This window comes from Rhinolophus ferrumequinum, chromosome 13, assembly GCF_004115265.2.
Source record: "Rhinolophus ferrumequinum isolate MPI-CBG mRhiFer1 chromosome 13, mRhiFer1_v1.p, whole genome shotgun sequence".
NCBI classification, from domain to species: Eukaryota; Metazoa; Chordata; class Mammalia; order Chiroptera; family Rhinolophidae; genus Rhinolophus; species Rhinolophus ferrumequinum.
The window spans coordinates 49,135,055-49,147,997 of NC_046296.1; positions in this window are offsets into that span (position 1 = coordinate 49,135,055).

The following is a 12,943-nucleotide window of genomic DNA, read 5'->3' on the forward strand; positions in this document are numbered from 1 at the left end:
ATATCTTCACTTTCTGGCACCGTTAATAAGGGGTAACAGAAAAGTCCATTCAGTCTCCAACATTTTTTAACCACCAACTATATCTGTGCAAGACCCTCTGGGACACAAAGTGAAGTCAGATCTGGCTCCTGTCCCCCAGACCTTGCCCTTGAGCAAGGAGGCAAGGGGTGACATATGCCTTTAAGCCTCCTGGGGGAGATGGATAACTGGCCAGAGAACTTTGCTCCAAACAGACTTAACAAATCAGGACAACTTATTTTAATTGTTCTCCCCAAACTCAAGACGTTGCACCAAATAGATGTGCTTTAGTTTAACACATAACAATCTTTCTATAACGGAAGACATACTATCACGATGTTTATAGACCAAACTGCACTAATCAAGTTTAGCTATGAACCATCAGGATGTTAAGCTACATCCCCTGAGTACTCCGAACGATACTGCGCTATTTTAGGTGGGTGCTTTCCAAATTCCATTATGTATTCCATCTCAGAGTGGCTGTGTATAGCAAGAAGGCACAAAATGGAATCTGTCTAGAGGGAGACTCAATATCTCTTCTTTGGAACTCCCCATGGGACTCAGCTCAGTGTCAGACTTCCTCTAAGCTTCCAAGGATGACTAAACAAACACAATTGCTTTGTAATATCACGGATACCAACTTGTCCTTGGCGAGCAGGGAAGGGATTTCTTGAAAAGTCATTAAAAGTCTGCCTGCGAAACTCACTTCAAGGCCATCCTTACAGAGGGCAGGATCATGCAAGACGGGATGCTTTTATGGGGCTGGCAAATGGAATTTGAGGAAATTTCCTTCCGCAGCTATAAGGAAGAGTAGGATCCGTTGCCTTTTTCTCTCTCCCAAATTAGCTCTTCTGAAAGGTGTAAGCAGAAAAGGAAACAGCTTTTTCTGCAGTTATCAAGCCATTCACATATGCCTGGGTTTAATGTGGCTAACATGTGGGGGGAAAGGGAAACCGGTGATTGTTTCCCCTTTTAATGTCCCGCGTCCGCAGAGCCATAATAATTATAGTGACTACAGTAGATGCTGGGACACGCTGCCCACATTCCCCTGAGGCGCAGAGGCACTGGTCCCCCAGCTTCCGGGAGAGTTAGCTGCTGAAAGCTCCCAGCTGAATCTGTAACTGGCCCTGCCCTTGGCTGAAGGGAGCCACCTTGCCCAAGGTCACACACCCCCACCCCAAAGAGCAGTGACATGGAGTGACTGGTGAGGGACACAAAGGCCTGCACAACACTAAAGGGCCATTCCAGCTCCTCCTAAGATCGGCTGAGGCCTTGTGTTGCAATTCAACGTCTTCCTCTGTCCTATCTTGGATCCTTCTTAGTTTACAGAGGTCGATCCTGCGAGTACTCTCTCTCTCTCTCAGTCTACTTCCTGGGTTAGCAGATAAGAGACTGACCAGGGACAGAGCATCTGTGACAGGGCAGGCACTTCATATGCTTTGTGCCTTACCTATGCAACATTACTACCAAGAGGGTATTATTAATTTCATTTTATAGGTGATAAAACTGAGGTTCAGAGAGGTTGTGTTCCTTGCCTAAAATCACACAGCAAGTGAGCCACAAGTCAACTTTATCGCCAGGCCTTTAACCTTAAATTCCACACAATTTACTGCATGCATGGCACTATGCTGGCTCCAGTGATTCTAGTCATAGATATTTTTATGAAGTGTAACTTTCATTAAAATAAAAAATATATTTTAAAGATGAATGGAGTACAACTATGAAGAGGTAGCATGAGTGAGCTTCTTTGTGGTGAGAATAAATAAGGTCTGCAGTTTAGTGAATAGCCTTATACTAATGTCAGCTTCCTGGTTTTGATTTCATACTGTGGTTATGTAAGATATTATCATTGGGGGAAGCTGGGTGACAGGTATAGAGATTTCCTCATTGTATTATTTCTGCACCTTCTTTTGAGTCTAAAATTATTTCAAAATAATATGTATGAAAATGTCTAAAGCCAAGAAACAGTGAGACATAAGAGTTTCTGATGTCCTTTAAGAAAAATGTTCCTCAAAAGGGAACTGAGAAAATATTTCGCAATAATTGCCAAAGAGTAATATTAATCAGCTATCAATAAGAATTTAACGGTCATGCTTTTCTACGATTCACTGAGGGCTGAGAGGGGTTTTTTCCCCCCTTAAACTAATGATGTGCATTTACTGTGGGCCCTAAGTTCTCTTCCTAATTGTGGCTTCAAATAAAACAACACGCCTGACAATAAACCCTTTCCCCAAAGAAAGTGGAAGAGAATGTACTTATGACACCTCCTCTTTTCACAATGGCTTTCCAAGGTGGATTTCTAGGCAGAAACAAGGATGTGATCACAGCAGCCCTGGAAGGCAGGCCTGTCCCCACTGTGCTCTCCCATCAGCCGTCCAGGATGCTGGCCTTCCCACACTCGGCTGGCTTTGGTCTCCCATCACTAGAATCTGAACCCCTAAACCCCAAATGAAGGGATTGTCCAAGCAGCAGCTAGTGTCTCCCCAAGGCTGTGGCCCCCGGAAAGCTGTCCTGGAAGTCAGCCCAGTTCCTCCTCCCAGGTGAATTAGTCTGTCTAATCTGAAGTGGTCCTTAGTTACAGGATGGTAACTGGAGGGGAGGAAGATGATGGGCTGGATGGAGTAGGTACTGGGAGCGGGACTGCCACAACTGGAGAGGGACAGGTGCTGGGAAAGAACGATTCTGGCTTAATCCCATCCGTTCAATCTCCTCCAATTTCACCAGGAAAGTCTTTAATTAAGTAGTGAGAAATTGCTACGTTCATGATGGCATATACCTGTTTTCTAAAATTCTAAGTTTTACTTATCTTTGGCAACAAGTACTGACAGTTATTTTCCTTAATATACAGTCTCTTTTTAATTCCTTTTCAAGAAAATGCTTGCCAAATACCCAAATCTGAATAACCATCATCTGTCTGGCAAGTAAATTCTCTCAAGTAAAAATGGTGCTCCATGGGAAAAGCAGGTAATTCAGCTTGCAACTCTTTGCACAAGTGCTTTTCCTACTTCAGTGTACTTAAGAAGTGCTTTCTGCATATTTCTCACTTGGTCACACAGAAATTTTTAAAAATTCATGCATTCAAGGGTCAAAATTAACAATTTTTACTGCCTAACCAAAGGCATTCTTAAGTGAAACTGGATTTTTTTTTTTTTTAATGAGTATTTGGTGATAAAGAACCCAAAGTCTAGTAGTACAGTTTGGGGTTGCTGCCTCAGTTTATGCAAAAGCAGCTACAGTCTCACCTACGGCTGCTTTGCACCAGCAGTGCAAACATTAGCACAATGGAAAAAGGAAATAAGGTCATAGGAGGACACCCCAACCCAGGCATTTGCAGACCACACTCGACCTTCTGTGGTACAATGATGGAGGCAGGGATGGTGATGGCGTTTTATAAGAAAAAAATAGGTACACTGGTCCTTTTGGGCTGAGACATGAAAGAGAAATGGAAGTTAGTGTGAGAATAAAAAGAAGCTGGTAAATTAGGAAGAAGGAAAAGCATGTGCAAAGGCTCAGAGGCATAATAGATGTGGTACAAGCAGAGAACCTCCAGTAACTCAGTGTTTGCACTGCAGACAGCTTTTACACCTTTACAGTTCACAATCCAAGAATAAAAATCCACCAACTAGCAGTTAATAGGTACCTGGCATGGTTCTAATCTTTGAAACAACCCTAGGGATCTGTGCTATTATATTAGCCCCTTTTACATGGAAAATGAAGAGGTTAAATAACTCATACCAGATCCCACAGCTACTAAGTGACACAGCCAGGTCTAAGTACAGATGGCCGGACTCCAGAGTCTGCAATGATACAGACAGCCTCTCATGAGGAGAGAGATACTATTTGCTTCCAACTTGGGAAATCCCAACTGGCCAACCTAGGTCACATGCCCATCCCTGGGACCAATCCTGTCAGGGGACACATACCCACCTCCACTGGGAATGTCTCCAATCACAAAGGACCACACAATGGATACTACAGCAATGAGAACAGGTGCTCTACAGCAAGGTTCAATAATATGAATGACGAGTCTTCCTAACATAATGTTGGACAGAGGCAGACCCCAAAGATCACATCCTGTGTGATTCCATTTGTATGAAGTTCAAAAATAAGCAAAATAATTCTGTGCTGTTATAAGCCAGGATTATGCTCACCCTTATGGAACGGTTGGTGACTAGAAGGGGGAGAGGGGGGCGATGGTAACTTTCTATTTCTTGATTGATCACATTCACTTTGTAACAATTCATTAAACCATTCGCTTGTGCACTTTTCTGCAAGTATTTTTTTTAAGTTTTAGTAACTTTTAAATTTTTATTAAGTCTTGTGTAAATAAAATTAAAACTGGGAAAAGAGAGCCACAAAGGAGTTTTATTTAGCCAGGGTGGCAATGGACTTCTCAGAATGAACAAAAGATCTATGCCCCACATCCTAAAAGATAGTGAAAACCCACGGATGAAGGAGTTTCGTGTTTCAAATGGTTTTAACACACATTTGCTCAAGCTTCACTCATTAGCATTATAAAGCAAAAGGACGGGTCCAGAACACAGAAGCACCCTGTGCCTGTGCCAGCTTTTTCCAATTAGGCCAACTGGGAAGGTTACAGGAGCTCCACCCGCCCACTGCCACGGTGGGGACAGTGGGGACGGTGGGGACGGTGGGCGCTTGGCAGGGAGGTAGAAGGTACTGAGCACCACGCCTCCCTGTGAGCTTTGCTGCATTTTATAGGTAATAGATGGTTTCTCAACCTTTTAAACCCATGCTCCCTTCTTTAGTAGATGTAAATATCTCACACTTTCCTTTAATGTGATTTGAAATTTCAAAATTAATTAAATATTATGACAAAAAGCAACGCAAAGCCACAGGACAAAATGCTGCTTTGTTTCCAAGCTGCCTGTGCAGCCCCCATGAAGCCCCAGAGCGCATGCTCTGCCCTCCCCTCTCCTCTCCTCGCCCCCTTGAGAAGCCTCGGTTTATAAATTACAAGCCTTTTCATTTCCTCCAAGGTTTTTGATGAGAGATTTGGGGATGCGGCCACCAGGTGGACGCCACACTCAGCATTTACGAGCTAGCGGTCTGGCTTCCCAGAGGGACGAGGGACTAAGAAGCAGACGGACCGACTTTGTTTCTAATAAAACCCACAACTCCTTACTTATTAAATAAGCATAATTTAATGGTAATAGCTCATATTTATTGGGTGCTTCCCCTATGCCACACACAGTGTAGAGTGCTCCCCGTGCGTTCTGTCGTTCGGTTCTGACCACGACCCCAAGAGAAGGAGAGTGGCATCATTTCTGCTTTATGGATTTATGAAAACCTCGGCTCAGAGTGACGTGTGACCCGCCCAAGGTCTGACAATGAGGAAGACGAGGATTTGGAATGCAGATCCCAGCCGGCCTGGCCCCAACGTGCATGCGCCATCAGCAGGCCATGAACTATTTGGCAGAGCAGGGATTTGAACCCTTGCTGTCGAACTCCAGAAACTCCATGTGTGCACCTCTAATTGTTAAAGTAATTGATCATTGTTTGGGCCCAACTCCTGATCGATGGGTGAAAATGACACCAAGGAACTCCCCCGCCCCCAACCAGAAGGAATTCACTATGAGAGAGGACAAGACCAGATAGGTGAGCCCTGACCCCAGTTCTGTGCCAGGACCTTGATTGTCTGGGGATGAACTGTGATGGGGACTCACATGGTGGAGTCTCTGACAGTGCGGCTGGCCTTGGATATTAATGACCTATACAAGTGAAAACCAAATGGCTGCAGCAGCGTTATAGCCAGGGCTAGAGGGGAAACCATCTACTGTCCCTTTCCCTCCACCCTGGGAAGCTGCCACTGTCCAGCAGGGCCTACAGCCACACCATGCAAAGCCATGGACTTGGGCAAAAATCCTATGTGACAGTGAGGGTGACCCAACAGCTCCTGGCCTGCAAATACGGAAAACCTGGATGATGCTTGGGCCAGACAACACTGGGCATGGACTGTGCACAGGGACCACAAGCCCCACTATCTAGAGGAGTGTCCAGTCCTTCTGCAGGCCGCTGGGTCTGGCTGCAGCTCGGACTTCAGAGGTGAGACGAGGAGACTGTCCCAGGGGAGGAAAGAAGGTCATACTAAACTGGCCCAAGTTAGTGGATGGTGGTTCAGAATCCTACTAATTGGATTATTAAGAGAAATATGACCTTCTCCGTGGCCTAAAGTGATGACAGGAGATAAACTGTTACCCTGTATTTATAAGAGGATCTCTCAAATATCTTAATGGGCATGTGCACACCCTAGTCCAGCTTGGGAGGGAGAAGCTCCAAGTCAGCTCTTCTGATTCACTCGGAGGCCAGGGTCTCTGCTGCCAGAAGGGCTGGCACAAAACTGCAGCTGCTCCCCCATAAATGACAGGCCTCATGCAGGAACAGGGAGTCAGCTGGGGCACTCCTCGGGGTCATGGAGAACAGCTCCTCAGACAGGAAGGCCGTCAGCCTGCATGGGCCCACCACCAAGTACTGATGTTTTTCGTTGCCATTTTGGTCAATGACCCACGACCACACCGCCTTGAGGTTCACCCCAGGTTGCGAACTCACTGCAGAACACTGGACCAGATGGGCTCAAGGATCTGCCACCTCTGGATCTTTTCTTCCTTGACTTCTACTCATTTAGACCCCAAACACAGAAGGGAGGCTTCTACAACAACAGAGGAGTCCACTTCCTGAACCTAGGGCAGCCGTACGAATTGTCTGGAAGGGTCACTCACAGCCAGGTAGACTATCCTTTGTGACCCGGCCCCCCCCCCCCCCGAAAACCTGTTTACATACTCCTCTGGAAGAGGGACACAGTTTGCATAGGTCAAGCTAGAACCTAAAAACCAAACACAATTTAACCACGTGCCACCTTCTCAACACATTTAGAATGCGACTTAAGGAAATAAACATACACAGAAACAACTGGGTCGCACTCACACAGATTTTCAGCTGTTATAAACCACTGCCTACAGCGAGCAAATGGAGTCATTCTAGCTCCTTGATTCTCAAAGAGTGGTCCCTCGACCAACAGCTTGGGCCTCACCCACAAACTTGTCAGAAATGCCGAATCGTGGGCCCCGCCCAGACCTACACATACAGAATCCACGTTTTTACAAGATCCCCTTGTGGTTTGTGGACACATTAACTGTTTGAGAAGTGCTGCTCTAACTCACACAGAGTCCTTTTTCCTGGCCAGACTGACACCACACACATTGTCAGATGCCAGATCCCTGCTCCACATGGCCACAGATTTCCACGGACAATCCTCCCTGCCCTCCACAGGGGCCTGCCTGTTTCCTGCTCACCATGGAAGGTGCCAGCTGCTTTCCAAGTTTCCTGCATTCCTTCTTTGTCCCATGCCTTCCCTGCCTACCCCCACTATGCTCCTTAGGCCATATGAGCCTTTCTGACAGCCTGAATATTCAAATTCACCCCACCCTCACTGCCTGGACATCACAGGAATGTCCAGTCTCCCTGGTCTGCAACTTCTAGATTGATTTATTATTCCCACTTCATCGCACTGTGCGTCCCTCCCACACTCTGAACTCCGTTGCCCTTCTTTGCAGATTTTTGCTCACACATTTTGACTGCGCTCAACACCCTACAACACACCTCTGCTCTTCCACAGCTCTGCTATCCTTCCACACTGGCTGAAATGCTTTCTCGGGGGCCTTCCCCAGCTCAGCAGACGCTGCTGCTATGAACTGCCCGGTCAGCGTTTTCTTCCTTGTCACACTTGTCACTTTCTACCTTCTATTAGAGTTCCTGGTATACACGCCTCCTGTCCCCTGCTCCATGTGAACACATTTAAAGCAGGAATCATGCCTTAATCATCTTTGGGCCTAACAAAAATGTTAACACACAGCTGAGGTGATCAGATAGTCAAACCTTAAACATGGAACATATAATTCAACCCCCCTTTGTTTTCCTAATTTGTATATCTATAAGCACCTCAAATATTGTGACCAGATTTAATGTACAGTTAATAAGTTGCCTTTATGGAAAATATCAAACGTCTTGGATGAAGGGCAGTCGGTGACCACAGGATGGCCACGGGGTTTGAAAATTAATCTGGGGAACGTAATTTAGCGGTTACCAGAGGGTAAAGGGGTTGGGGGTGGGAGATGAGGGTAAGGGGGATCAAATATACAGTGATGGAAGGAGAACTGACTCTGGGTGGTGAACACACAATGTAATTTATAGATGATGTGACATAGAATTGCACACCTGAAATCTATGTAATTTTAATAACAATTGTCACCCAATAAATTAAAAAAAACAAAACAAAAAAAAAAACGTCTTGGAATAGGGTTATCTTGGAAAATCTCGACTACCTGATCCCTGGAGAGACATTCAATAAATGGTTGTTGAATCACGTGTGAATGAAAACAAATGATTTTTCCCCCTGTACAGCGATGCGTTACTCCTTAGGCGTCCACTCTCTATAAGCTAAACGTGGAATTTGGAGATGAGACAAGCATGTAACATAAGACTAATGGCCTGATGAAAGCGGGAATTAAGAGTTTCTACCTCAGGGAGACCTGGTGAAGTGACTGTGAAGCAGTGAGCCCGTTCCCCTGCACGGCTGATGGACTCCTTTTGTGGCTGTGCAGTGACACACATTCCCATCAGACCTCAGAAGTGAATGTGCTGACTGGGGACTCCTTTTCCCAGACTGATTAAATCTCTGCCAACATCGAAACTGCCACTGACAATTTACAGGCAGCAAAACGAGGATGAAGGAAGCACACCTACCAGACTCAGCTGCGAGAAGTGGAGGGAGGTGAAGATGTGAGAAAAGATGACTTCGTCTTTTTTTTGGTTTGTTTTTTAAAGGAGATTCTTAAGATGCTTACTTCTCTTTTCGAACGATGTTGTAAAACTTTGGTCTTCTCTTAGCAGATCTCCTGGGAAGAGCCAATAAACAAAATACCCTTGATATTTTGTCATTGGAAATTCAGCTAGAAAAACAAAACTCAAGCAGTTTCAGTGTTTGGTCACTGAACAGACTCTGGTTTTGATTATAAACACCAGCAGTTTCAAAGATCTGTTTCTAGATGCCAAATGTATCCGGATCTGGGGCCGGGAGCCCTGGCAGAGTTTGCTTTAAGAAGCACTGGGAGTGAACCGCGGTGCACCTCCTACCTATATGCAGCCACTAGCAAATGGACGTTCTGCTTAATTAGTGAGGAACTGTTTCCAGCAAAACTTTAATAGAATTCAAATCAGCTAAATTAACAGCCAGAGACACATCCACAACTAAATTACATTCCACTGTTTCCAATTAAGTTGGAAAAACTTGGGTGCGGTAACCACCAACACTACAAATTAGAAATCTTTGCCAAAAATGAACTCCAAGGATTCTCAGACCATCAACAACCCTTGCTAATAGAATCAGTTCTCTGAATGTGTGCAGAACAATGGAGTTAAGCAAGCCACTTAAAAACATGAATTTATTCATTGAAACATTTCATACCCAAGGCTGAGCCAGGTATAGGTAAGACTTGAAATAGGGCCTCAGATGGGAGACCACCACATAAGAAGAAAGCAACATCTCTTGTTTATGGTTTCCGTTGCCAACACACTTAAGGAATCGCTGGCTGTCTGAAATCAAAGAGAAAAACTATCAGACTGGCCAATTACATTGAACTCTCTGGCTCCTCTGCCATTGCTGGTAGCTTTGGGTCACTGAGGTCAAAACAACTGTGATGTCAATATTTATAAAGCAGTTTGCAAAGGCTCTTATGTGCTCCAATCTCTAAGAGAAGCATCATCTTTAAGGAAAAGGATACAATCTCTGTACTTTAGCAAGTGTAGCTTGAGTGTCCATTAGGCAGTTGTCAACAGACCACACACTACAGAATGAATTTGTGGTTTTAGGGGCTCTGGGAAAGCTCTGATGCCCCCACACCCATTCCCTTCCTGTTGGTACGTGTCCAAACTGTGCTATTATAGCTTCACGGCTTTGAACTGAGGTTTCTATTAAAGACTCCCTCGAGGAGAGACACTGGCTATTATTATCTAAAAGGACTTAAGCAGACCCCAGGTACTATGGAAACTTAAAAAGTGAGAAAGGTACGTTTTCAGACTCTGATCTTGCCATCCAGCCTGTCCCACCCATCCTTCAGTAAAGTTCCTTTCTTCCCACCTTGAGTGACAAGGCTTTGAAATATCTCCTTTTATCACACCATTAAAGATCACATCTCTCGAGTCCTAGGTTTGTACTAAGAGGGAAATGGCTGATACAAATTGAATGCGTTACTTCTTCAAGAAACTTTTGTATTTACTAAGATTCAAAGCCTGAACATGGGAAAGCTCCAGCCAAAAAAAGTTTCAGGAAGCAGACAGCAACGTGTCAAAAATCATCTGTTCTTTTGTACAAGGTGGACTTTGGTATCTGGTCTCCAAAGATGATTCCCAATAAATACCTGGTATTCTCACTCTTATGTAGTCCCACAGGCTGGCCTGTGATTTGGAAGAATTTGTGAAGAATTGGTATTAATTCTTTTTTAAATGTTTGGTAGAATTCACCAGTGAAACCATCTAGGCCTGGGCTTTTATTTGTGGGAAGTTGTTTATTATTATTATTATTGTTACTAATTCAATATGTACTTGTAGGTCTATTCAGATTTTCTACTTCGACTTGAATCAGTTTCAGTAGTTTGTGTCTTTCTAGGAATCTATCCATCTCATCTAGGTTACCTAATTTATTGACATACAGTTGTTCATTGTATTTCCTTATAATCCTTTTTATTTATGTAAGGTTGGTAATAATATCCCCTCTTTGACTCATTTTAGTTTTCTCTCTCTTTTTTTTCTTGGTCAGTCTAGCTAAAAGTTTGTCCATTTTGTTGACCTTTTCAAAGAACGAACTTTTGTTTTCATTGATTTTTTTCTATTGTGTTCTATTTTATATTTCATTAATTCCCACTCTAATCTTTATAATTTTCTTCCTTCTGCTTGCTTTAGGTTAGTTTGCTTTTTTGTTCCCAGTGTCTTAAGGTGGAAAGTTAGGTTAATAATTTGAGATTTATTTTTTAAGTATAGGTATTTGCAACTATAATTTTCCCTCTAGCCACAACTTTAGCTTGTCCCATAAGTTTTGCTCTGTTGCTTTCATTTTCATTTATCTCAAAGTATTTTCTAATTTCCCTTGTGATTTCTTTTTGACCCATTGGTTATTTAGGAATATGTTGTTTAATTTTTCATCCATTTATTAATTTTCTAAGTTTCTTTCTGTTACTGATTTCTAAATTTATTCCATTGTGATTAGAGTACATACTTTATATGATTTCAGTCCTTTTAGACTTACTGTTTTATACCCTAGTATATGATATATTCTGGAGAATGTTCACATGCACTTGAGAAGAATGTATTCCAACGTTGTTAGGTGGAATGTTCTATAGCTGTGTGTTAAATCTAATAGGTTTATAGTGTAGCTCAAGTTTTCTATTTCCCACTGGTCTTCTGTCTAGTTGTTCTGGCCCATGATTTGATTTAATCAATAGAAGGCATAGTGGCTGGTTTTATAAAATAACTTGACTAGGACACAGGGTGTCCAGATATTTGGTCAAACATTCTTCCGAGTGTGTCTGTGAGAGTGTTTCTGGATGAGATTAACATTTGAGTTGGTATTATAAATTGAGTAAAGCTGAGTGCCCTCTCTGGTGGGTGAACCTTATCCAATCAGTTGAAGTTCTGTGTAAAACAAAAAGGCTGAGTAAGAGGAAACTCCTTTTGCCTGACTGTTTGAGCTGTGACATTGATATGTTCCTGACTTTGGACTCAAACTGAAATATTGGCTCTTCTTGGGTCTCAATCCTGTCAACTTCTGGACTCGAACTTACATTATCAGCTCTCCTGGTTCTCAGTCCTTTGGAGTCAGTTGGAACTTATACCACGTGCTCTACTGGTTCTCAGACCTTCAAACTCAGACTGGAACTACATCAACGGCTCTTCTGGGTTTCCAGCTTATCAACTAGAGATCTTGGGACTTCTCAGACTCCATAATCACATAAGCCAATTCCATATATATACATATTAACACACACACATATATGTGTGTGTGTGTGTGTGTGTGTGTGTGTGTGTGTGTGTGTAAAATGCAGGTGGTAGAAGCCATCTTACCACCAGGTAGTTAAAGCCTATCTGAGAAAGGAGCCAACATAGAAGAATAAGGAGGAGAAAAACTAGGTCCTGCTGACTTCCTTGAGCCCCTGGATCCAAACGTGCTAAAAGTTTATGCCTAGACTTTAGAGTTGCATGAACCTTCCCCACCAACCATATGGATACACAGATACACTTTTCCTTTCCTTAAACAATCTTAGTTGGGTTTTTCTGTAACTTGCAACCAAAAGTCTTACTCCTAATTGAATTAGTAAACGACTCGAGTTATTTTGAAATTACTCTGGTTGAACAGACTGCATTCTATTTAACTGTGGCTTAACTCTGGGACTGAACCAGGCAGGTCATGGCTTTTAAAGCATTACAATAACTTTATGAGCACCTGCCAAGACATACACTGGCTTTAACCCCAAAAGAAAAGGCCCTACAAGGTAAATATCTGCCTGACATGCTGAGATGGACATTTGCATGTAGGAAGTTTATTGGGGAGTGGTCTCTGAAGCATCACCTGTTAGGGAATGAGGGAACAGGATGAGGCAGAGGGAGAGGATGAACAGAGAGGCAGTCACAGCGAAGGCCACAGCAGAGCCCACGGCAGCTCTGGAGCTGGGATCCCTTCGGAATTGCCCTGAACTCCGGTAAGAGTGCTGGGCCTTTGAACCCCTGAATCAGCCCAGGCCATTCTAGGAGAGGTGATTCTTCAGTCCCTCAGCCATGGCAACAACTAGGAAGGACCTAGCTGTGATGCATGAGTGGTTGGAGGGATGAATAGCTTGGTCAGGAAAGGGGAAAT